This window comes from Arvicola amphibius, chromosome X (genome assembly GCF_903992535.2).
Source record: "Arvicola amphibius chromosome X, mArvAmp1.2, whole genome shotgun sequence".
Lineage (NCBI taxonomy): Eukaryota > Metazoa > Chordata > Mammalia > Rodentia > Cricetidae > Arvicola > Arvicola amphibius.
In genome coordinates this window covers 68,211,344-68,220,727 of record NC_052065.1, presented here as the reverse complement: position 1 = coordinate 68,220,727, position 9,384 = coordinate 68,211,344, and the positions used below count along the sequence as shown (strand labels likewise).

The 9,384-nt window shown below is 41.1% G+C and overlaps 1 long non-coding RNA gene across 1 annotated transcript in view; it reads right to left on the bottom strand.

The window, feature by feature from the left end:
- LOC119805386 overlaps nucleotides 1-9,384 on the bottom strand; it is an 81,020-nt gene that overhangs the window by 21,544 nt on the left and 50,092 nt on the right. The window contains exons 2-3 of the long non-coding RNA XR_005283903.1: nucleotides 3,721-3,819; nucleotides 1,268-1,478 (exon numbers count right to left, since the gene is read on the bottom strand). This is a non-coding gene — a long non-coding RNA (uncharacterized LOC119805386). The remainder of the gene's footprint in view (nucleotides 1-1,267; nucleotides 1,479-3,720; nucleotides 3,820-9,384) is intronic.

Sequence of the window (9,384 nt, the reverse complement as noted above, 5' to 3'; positions counted from 1 at the left end):
TGTTGGAGTGGGCCAACTCACAGCCCTAGATGTGGGCGGAGGTGGTAACTGAGTTGATCGGTCCAGGCCTCCATTGGGACTGCCCGCCTGAGGTGAGAGTCAGGGACAGCTCTCCCTCACTCATGGTGAGGGATGGGATCAGCTTTTTCTCATGCAGGGCCCACTCTCCTGTCAATGAGAGGTCAGTAGTTTTCCCAGGGTCAGCATTCCTGTGCCCATGCCACCGGGGCCAGTTCTGGGGGCAGGGAGCTCTCCTGCTGAGGCTGCTGGGAAGGGGCTAGCTATCCCATGGACCCTGGTAATAACGTGGGCCAGACACATCACCACAGTGGTAGGGCCATGAACCCAGACATGGCCCTCAGCTGCAGCTTGGGCCCGGATGTCACCATGTCCCTGGGTGGCAGCCCAGCTGGGTGTGGACCCAGTGGCTGTGTGTCCCTTGAACACGGCCTCAGTCAGCAACCCAGACTGCACTGCTTTTGGTGACAACATGTGCCACGGACATCAACACAGACCACCATGGACCCAGACATGGACCTTGGCTGCAGCTTCAGCCTGGCTGTCACCATGGCAGTGCAGGGCACTCAGATTAGTATGTCCCCACTGGCGGCCTGGCCCGCAGACTTCAACATGGCCTCAGCTGTGGGCCCAGACCACACGTATCTGTATGCTTTTCTGTGGTTACATGGGTCATGGACATCCACACAGATCCCAGCTATGGTAGGGCCACAGATCCAGACACGGCCCTCAGCAACCCAGGCCTGGACATCATATGGCCCCAGGTGGTAGCACCAGCCACCCATATCAGCCTATTCCTCATTGCTGAGGCATCTTCAGTTCTGCTGCTCTCCACGGGCCGTGAGCGCTCTGCTTCTCCCTCACTTCCATTTCTCAACTACATACCTGCTCATTTTAGTGGTACCTCCCTTCCTGGGCCAGGCTCCAGTTTTAATTTAACCTTGCTTCTCCTCATGAGTCCACCCTCAGGCCCTTCTTTGAGCTCACTCATTTAGAACACCATCTCTCCATTTGCCTTAAAGAATTTTTTTCTTTTGTTTTGCTTTTGTTCAAGAAAAATTTCCTTTCAGTCATAGAAAACTATCTCCTGATAGGTACTAGAAGGAAAAGGATGCTAAAATGTTCTGAGACACTGGGTTGTTTCTGGAATAGGGAGGAGGCAGAGAGGCGTAGATTTTAAAGTTGCAGTGACATGGACAGACAAAGGACAGAAAGTGAGACAAAGCCTTGGCCGGCTAGGAAGACACACCTGTAGAAGCAGGAATGCACCTGGAACAGGAGCTATAATGGGGCCGACGCTGCAAGAGCACAGACCGAAGCTGTTTCAGTTCCTCTGTCATCTCTTCCGGTTTTAAACGCCAGGAAGGCAGTATTCAGTTCAGCTAGGAAGGCAGTATTCAGTTCAGCTCAGTCGAACTACTTTTTCATCCAAGGATTGGAACATTGCAGATAAAACAGGCCTTATATAATGGAGAAGATGCAATTACTCATAATGAAACGAAGGGATATGTTTTGACATGGGGTTTAGTCATAAGACCCCCCCCCCCAAAAAAAATTGAAAAGTGGATAGAAGACTGGAGTACAAGGCAAAGTATCAAGGCAGTGACTCAGGCACAATTACCAATAATATAAATAAGTCATCATAGCTGGCAAGGAAGATCAGGACAGATTATTGAGAATGGCTCTAAAAGACACATTTGTACAAGAGAGCACAATCTCAGGGTCGAAAAAGGACCACGCGAAACGTGATACTAAGTTTAGTTGTTTTGGGATAAGCTTGCAGGTGGGAAGTTATTGCATCTGTAACCATTTGAAATCAAGTAGGACAGAATACTCAAGAATAACAAAATGCTAGATATTATACACTATTTCCCTGAAAAAAGTATGTATGCTAACTTTATGAGAAAGTTAAGTCTTTCCCTTCTCAGTAAGGAATAATGAGTGGGTTCGCTCCCTATAAATAATACACATGAAGAACAACAAAGGAAAGACACAGGGGAAAAAGAGAATGAGAAGAGAAAGTCGAGGGTGGTAATACTGGAAGTAGCAAGGTTTAAATGGGGATAGGAGTGGGAGGCTAGAGTACAGGGCTGGTGGGGAAGGAGGAGGCTAGAAGGGGGACTGAGCATGATCATAATGTATTACACAGTGTGCAAAATTGTCAAGGAATACATTAATTAAAAAATAAAGAAATTTAAAAGTAAATGAAAAGTAAGGATACAAGTAAAGGAAGAGAAATTAGAAGGAAGGCAGAAATGCCTGTAGAATTCCACACGCTCCTTGTGAGAGGCATTGCAACAGAAAGACGTGAAATTAAAGAGGAGATAAACAATTCAGCTGCAATAATCAGCATACATCTCTAGACAAAAACATCACAGAACAGAAGAATAGAGTTTTATAGCAGGATGCAGATCAGGAAACAGTAAATGAACTACTGGAATGCCCAGATTGATTTTTAGAATAGAACTATTTTCCAATTGTTTGCCTATAGATAGAATGAAATATGTGTATGTAATTCATCATTAGTAATTACTTTCAGGCTTAAAAAATCCTACTTATAATTACATTCATACAACATGTGAATTGCTAGTCTCCAAACATGCCTCCTTCCCCATTACTAATTAAAGTCTTAGTTCAGAAACAGCACTTATTTGGTTGCATTTTTGAATGCTCTAAGATGCACAGTTTGAAAATCAGCCACTTACACCTACAGACACTTTAGCTCGCAGGTCTTGTGCATGTTATCACAATCACCATGACAAAATAGGAACAGGGGACCTGCTGTATCTAGAAAAATTGTTTCCTTACAGTTATTTACCACCTCTGGCTCTGCCACTCTTACCACCCTCTCTTTAGCAACAATTCCCGAGCCTTAGGGGTGGGATAGAGAGGGGTCTGATAGAGACGTATCCTATTTAGGTATGAACATTCTGAAAGCTTCATGCTCTGCACTTTGACTAATAGGGGTCTCTGTGCCAATCACCATCTACTGCAGAAACGAGGGTATGGAACAGGGATGGATCTGTGAGGAGATGGGTAGAAATGATAAAAATATATTGTATGAAAAAAATCTCAAAGAATTTATTAAAAAAACATTCAAATCCCATGACCAGTCAAACAGGGGGGTGGGGACAGCTTCATAGAAACATAGCAAAAGCTGAAATGAACGTTCACCACATGACCTACATAGAAACAAGTCAAACATAGACATTTAAGGGCTGGAATGACAAAGCTGTATGAGTAACAGCACAGTGCTAAATATTACTGACTTTGGACCAGGGAACAAATTCCGTTTATTACACCTAAAGCATGCAAACATAAGGGGGAAGAAGAGTAAAACCTTTCTGCTTCAAAAGAGTGTCAATAAAGTAGAAAACCGCCTCCCAGAATGGGGGAAACATTTGCAAATTATACATATGACAAAAGCTGAAAGTTACATAAACAACAAAATAGCACATAATACAAATTAAATGTGGGTCAAGGCCAGATAGACATTTCCCAAACAAGATACTCAAATGACTGTATCTGTAAACTAAAAGGCATTCAGCATAATTAGTCACTGCCTAAATGAAAAGTAAAACCACAGTTAGAGAGAAACGTGGAAGAAGGAGAAACTTATGCATGCGTGTGTGAACACACGAGCACATATTAAGACTTCTTGAGTAGGGAGAGTTTGGTGCGCTTGTTGCTGGGGAACATTACCTCTGTCAGTGCAAAATGAAGCCCAAAGCAGTTGGTTCTGTAGCCTCAGAAATTCCCCTTAGGGGTCTCTATTCACGTGTCGCTGTGATCCAGACTTTGCTGTAGGGGGGAATGAATGTTAAGATAAGGCAGTACGAAACAAAGTTTGTGTTTATTAAATAATACATGTATACACACTCAGAGAATCAAGTGTGGGTGTAAGGGAAGCACTTCTTAAGTGTTGGATAGGGTAGGAAGAAGTGGAACCCAGTGTGGTCATGATCCTGGGGATACAATGAAGTAGTCTGTTTGGAGAAACTCCAGTGGAGGGAGTGTTGTTTTTCTATTATCTTGTACCCATGAACAGGAAAACAAAGCTGTTCTAATGGGCTGTGGTCTCAAGCCGCTTTCACTGACCAGCTGTTAAACAAAACAATATTAAAGAGGTGAATGTCCCCAAACTTTGTTCTTCCAGAGGGGTTTAAAGCATAAGAAGACACACAAAGAGTTGCTGATTAGAAGTAGTAAATATGTGTTCTCTGTAGATTACAAAAAGACATGGCAGTAGGAAGGATACTATTTGATGATAGATGCAACCAGCAGAATTGGCGAGGAGGTGAAAACAGATTATTGTACAAATTATACACACTGAATTTAAAAAGAGAACCTCCAGTTCTAATTGGCTGGCTAGTTTTATGTTAACATGACATATGCTTGATTCATCTGAGAGGAGGGAACCCTAGTTGAGAAAATGCCTCCATAAGATAGGGTTGTAAACAAGCCTGTCGGGTATTTTGTTAATTAGTGATTGATGTGGGAGGGTCCATCCCATCTGGTCTCTATAGGAAAGCAGTCCGAGAAAGCCAGGGGGAAGCAAGCCAGTAAGTAGCAGTCTTTCGTGGCCTCTGTATCAGTTTCTGCCTCCAAATTTCTTCCTGAACTACTTTTGATGATGAACTGCCATATGGAAATATAATCAAAATAATCCCTCTCCTCCCCAGGTTTCTTTTGATCATGAAGAATTAAAATTGCGAAAATATCTATATTACCTAAAGAATTATGAAGATTCATTACTATGTGTATCAAAACCTTAATGAAATTATTTATAGAACAGAGAAGACAACCTTGAAAGAATTATGGGACTCTAAAAGATTTCAGAAAGCCCTGATAATTCAAAGAAGGATGACCACAATGGAGGCACCATAGCTGTTGATTTGAATTATACTTTAAAATGATGAGGTACGCTGACACATCCTTGTTATTCTAGGACATGGGAGACTGAGGCAGAAACATTGGAACTTTGAGGGCAACCACATAGTGAAAATGTCAGAGTGCACCTCAAAGCAAGATACAATCTTGCTTGAGAAAACCACTCAGTAATAGTGTTTTCCTAGCACATGCAAGGCTATGTATTTAATCCCAAGGAACACACACATAAAGATTCCATAAAACACCAGACTGATTAGGAATGTAACCAGATTAAATCACATAAAAGACGTGAAACAATACTTAGAACAAGTACCTAACTAATCCCAAGTAGTTGTGGACAAAACCACTAAATCAATAAGAGGTATACAGATGCATAGGGTATCATTATCTATGAGGAGAAAATCTCTAAAACACATAATACTCATCAAAACTTGAACACCCCCACAGAGCTTACATTTATTCACTGGAAATATTATTAGATTATTTTGAGAGTAGCAGTTGAGAATGGAAATGATTCCAATGTGCAAATAGTAAAGGAATCCAAAAAAGTTTGAAGGGGTGGAACATTCTGTGTCTTATGACCTTTTGAAAGTAAGCATCTGAAATTCCCTTCTGGAACAATGCCTGATATTAAGCAAAATCCCCAAATTGAGCAGATTTTCAAAAGAATGCTAGAATCTTCAAATTCATGAAGAATCAGAAAACTACACACAAAAGTCTAGTTAGGGAACAGAAGCAGGAGGCCTCATAGACAATGCCATCTTTAAAAAACATCACTCTACCAGGCCAGTGGTAGTGCACACCTTTAATCCCAGCACTTAGGAGGCCGAGGCAGGCAGACCTCTGTGAGTTCGAGGCAAGCCTGGTCTACTAAGTGAGTTCCAGGAAATCCAGTACTGTTATATAGAGAAACCCTGTCTCAAAAAATAAATAAACAAACCCATCACTCTGAGAGAAAAAAAATAAGGTACTCCACAAACATAACTATAAAATCTCCTCTGACCCATTCTTACTCAGAAAACTAAAGACTTTTTAAATCATTAAAAGAAAAATAATGTGATAGAATTCTGTACAAAACTGCAAAAGAAAGACAAGTACAGTGGGATGTGGCTGGAGTCTCAGAGGGAGGAAGCATAAGGAAAACCTTAAGGCCAGCCTGGGCTGTACAGTGCATTCCAGAGCAGGGTCTCACTCTGTTTCTAAAACAAACAAGCAAGCAAACAAACAAACAAACAAAAAACCCAAAAAACAAAGGCAGGGAAGGAGGAAGTGAGGATAGCCTGTTTCATAGAACAAAAATTACTCTAGAATCTCACCACAAAACATAAAAATTAATACTTCAAAATAAGCTAAGTGAAGGAAACAATGGATAATATGAAATATCACAAGTAAGAATGACTACTCAAAATATGATACAACAGAATTCAGGGAAAAAACAAATTAATAAAAAAATTAGAGTTCAATATCAGGAAAAAAGTACAAAATCATTTTGAGAAACATAAGGCAAAGATAAAATTGTTTTTATTCATATTTTGAATTTTCAAAGAAAATCAGAAGTCATTATATCCTGAAAGAGTAGGTAGGGAGAGCAACTTATAGCCTTGGCAATAGCCTGGGTTTTGAGGGGGGGCTTCCATGGAGTATCTTTGGCCAAAACTCAATTCTGGGGTCTATCAGGTTTCTTTTAGATAAGTGGTTTATGAAATATAAGCCATTTTTTTGAGACAGGCTTTTTCTGTAGCTTTGGAGCCTGTCCTGGAACTAGCTCTTGTAGACCAGGCTGTCCTTGAACTCACAGAAATCCACCTGTCTCTGCCTCCCGAGTGCTGGGATTAAAAGCGTGCGCCACCACTGCCCGGTGGCCAAAACTCAATTCTAACCCATTCTGGGCACTGGAGGTGGCAAGAGATGTCTAGTTAGTACTTTATCTCCCCTGCTATGTGGTGAGTCCTTTTATATTTCTTTCATATGTATTTTAAGAAGCTACTGTATTAAGTTTCCTTGAGCTCTCAAGTGGCCCTTAGTTCAAGCTGTCTTACTCCATATTCCCTCCCATTCCTCCACTTTCCTCCCCTTATCCCTCCATAACTATATATTTTATTTTCCCTTCCTAGGGACATCCTCCTCCCTTCAGACCCTTACTATATTCTTTGTTCTTCAAAAACTGATGAGGCCTTATTTCTGAAACAATACCTACACAACTCACTGAACACAGAGAAGTCATTAGCCTACCTTTGTTGTATTGGAAGGCACTCTGCATGCTACCAGAGGAGAAAGAAAAACACCAACCCAGCTGCAAATACTCCAATCTACAGTGGTGACCAGGTACAATAGTGGCACAAAGCTTGTGGGAGTAACCAACAACTATCCGACTGGAATTAAGGCCCACTCCATGAAATGTAACCCATGCCCTTCACTGCCCATGTGGCTAAGAACCTGAGACTTGATAGGAGTGGTAGTTTGAATGCAATTGGCTCCCATAATCTCAAGGGGAGTAGCGCTATTAGGAGGCGTGGCTTTGTTAGAGTGGGTATGGCCTTGTTGGAGGAAGTGTGTTACTGTGGGGGCGAGCTTTGAGGCTTCCTATCCTCAGAATACTGCTCAGTGTGTCAGTCGATTTCCTGTTGCCTGCAAGAGCTGGCACTCTCAGCCCTAACCCCACTTCTGCTTATTCCCCATCATGATGATAATGGCCTGAAGCTCTGAAACTGTAAGCAAGCCACTCCCAATTAAAGGTTTTCTTTATAAGAGTTGTCATGGTCATAGTGTCTCTTCCTAGCAATAGAAACACCTGAGACAATAGGCCATAAACCTGGGGGAAACCCAAATATTACTCTTCTGTTAAAGGAATGCAGCAAAAAGCCTCCTATCAACACTCTTCTACTCTCATAGATCAGTGCCTTGCTCAGCCATCATCAGAGAAGCTTTCTGCCGCAGCAGATTGGAATAAACACAGAGACCCACAACTGGACATTGTACAGAGAGTCCTAAATGGGACGTCTTCAACAAACCTCTTCCCTCAGGGCTCAGGGAACACTGTGGTAGAGGAGGCAGAAAGATTGTAACAGCCTGTGGGGATGAAAGACACCAAGGAATCAAGGCCTTCCTGACACAACAGGGCTTACACACATGTGTGCTCACAGACACTGTGGCAGTATGCACAGATCTAAGTGAGATGGGGAGGGGAAGTAGGTACAACCTGCATCCCTAACGCAGAAGCTACCTCCACTTGGTAACCACTTGCAAATGAAGAGTTGGTTTTCTCTAGTGGAGTCTCACTGGATGTACAATCCACACAGAAGGGCAGACCTCAAGCCCAGCCCAAGAAGGTCAAGATAAAACATGTCAAAGTGCTTTTGGACTTGTTTTTTTTTTCCTCACAATGCTTTGGTAATTTTTTTTAACATTACAGATCTTTTGCGTTTATATTATGTTTCCTGCTTTCTCTAAAATGGGTTTCCTCTGTGTGCGGGTGTACGTCTCAGTGTCTTTATGTGTTTCTTGTGCTTTTTCTTGTTTTTTTTCTTGTTAGTTTTGTATTATTTTGATTTGTTTGTTTTTATTTCATTTCATTATTTTTTAGATGCCTGCTTATTTTCTAATGAGAAAAGAGAATGGTATGGATTGGGGGATGGTGAGGAGGTGAAGAGGATCTGGGAGGAGTCGGGGGTGGGGAACCATAATCCAAATATATTGCATGAAAATATCTATTTTTAAAAAGAGAAGATAGGAAGAAGAATCTATTTTTGTTATAGTAATTTTCAGAGATTATGATAGTTATGATATTATTAGGTGATATAATCTTATAACTACTGTTGTATACATACTCATTTGCTGAGCAAACATCACTGTGCAATAAATAACTGCATTAAAATGGCATACCATCTACTTGGAGAAATGTCTTGATGTTCCAAACACTATTACAATTTTGTTAACCTACTGCAGTTTAGAGAAAAAATATTTGACATAGAAAAACATGTACCAAATTCCATGCGTATGTAATAGATAAAAATCAACAACATGAAAACATTCAAAAGCACAAATAAAGCCACTTCTGCTAATTATATGTAAAAATTCAGAGCAACTAAGACCATCCACAGAAAGACAATGAGAGGAAATTAGTCATGTTGTAGACACCAAAGTATAGAAAGAATGCCTACAGAATAAATTATTTATTTCTCTTCCGCGTTTCCATTACTTTGAACCAAATCAGGAGCCCCATCTGTAAAATACACAGTCAAACTCAGGCCACTAAAACTAAAAAGCTACTACATGGGAAGAGGAAAAGAATTCCACACAGATTGGAGATATTAGAAGACAAAGTCAATACATACTGTGTGTACATTTTCCAATGACTAAAGATTACCCCATTTATGCACATGTTTGGTAGCAGCCTAGAACAGTACAAGCAGAGGTCTTGATAACTAAAGTGAATATTAAAACCTTTCTCCATGGAATGGAAGAGAGAATTTGTAG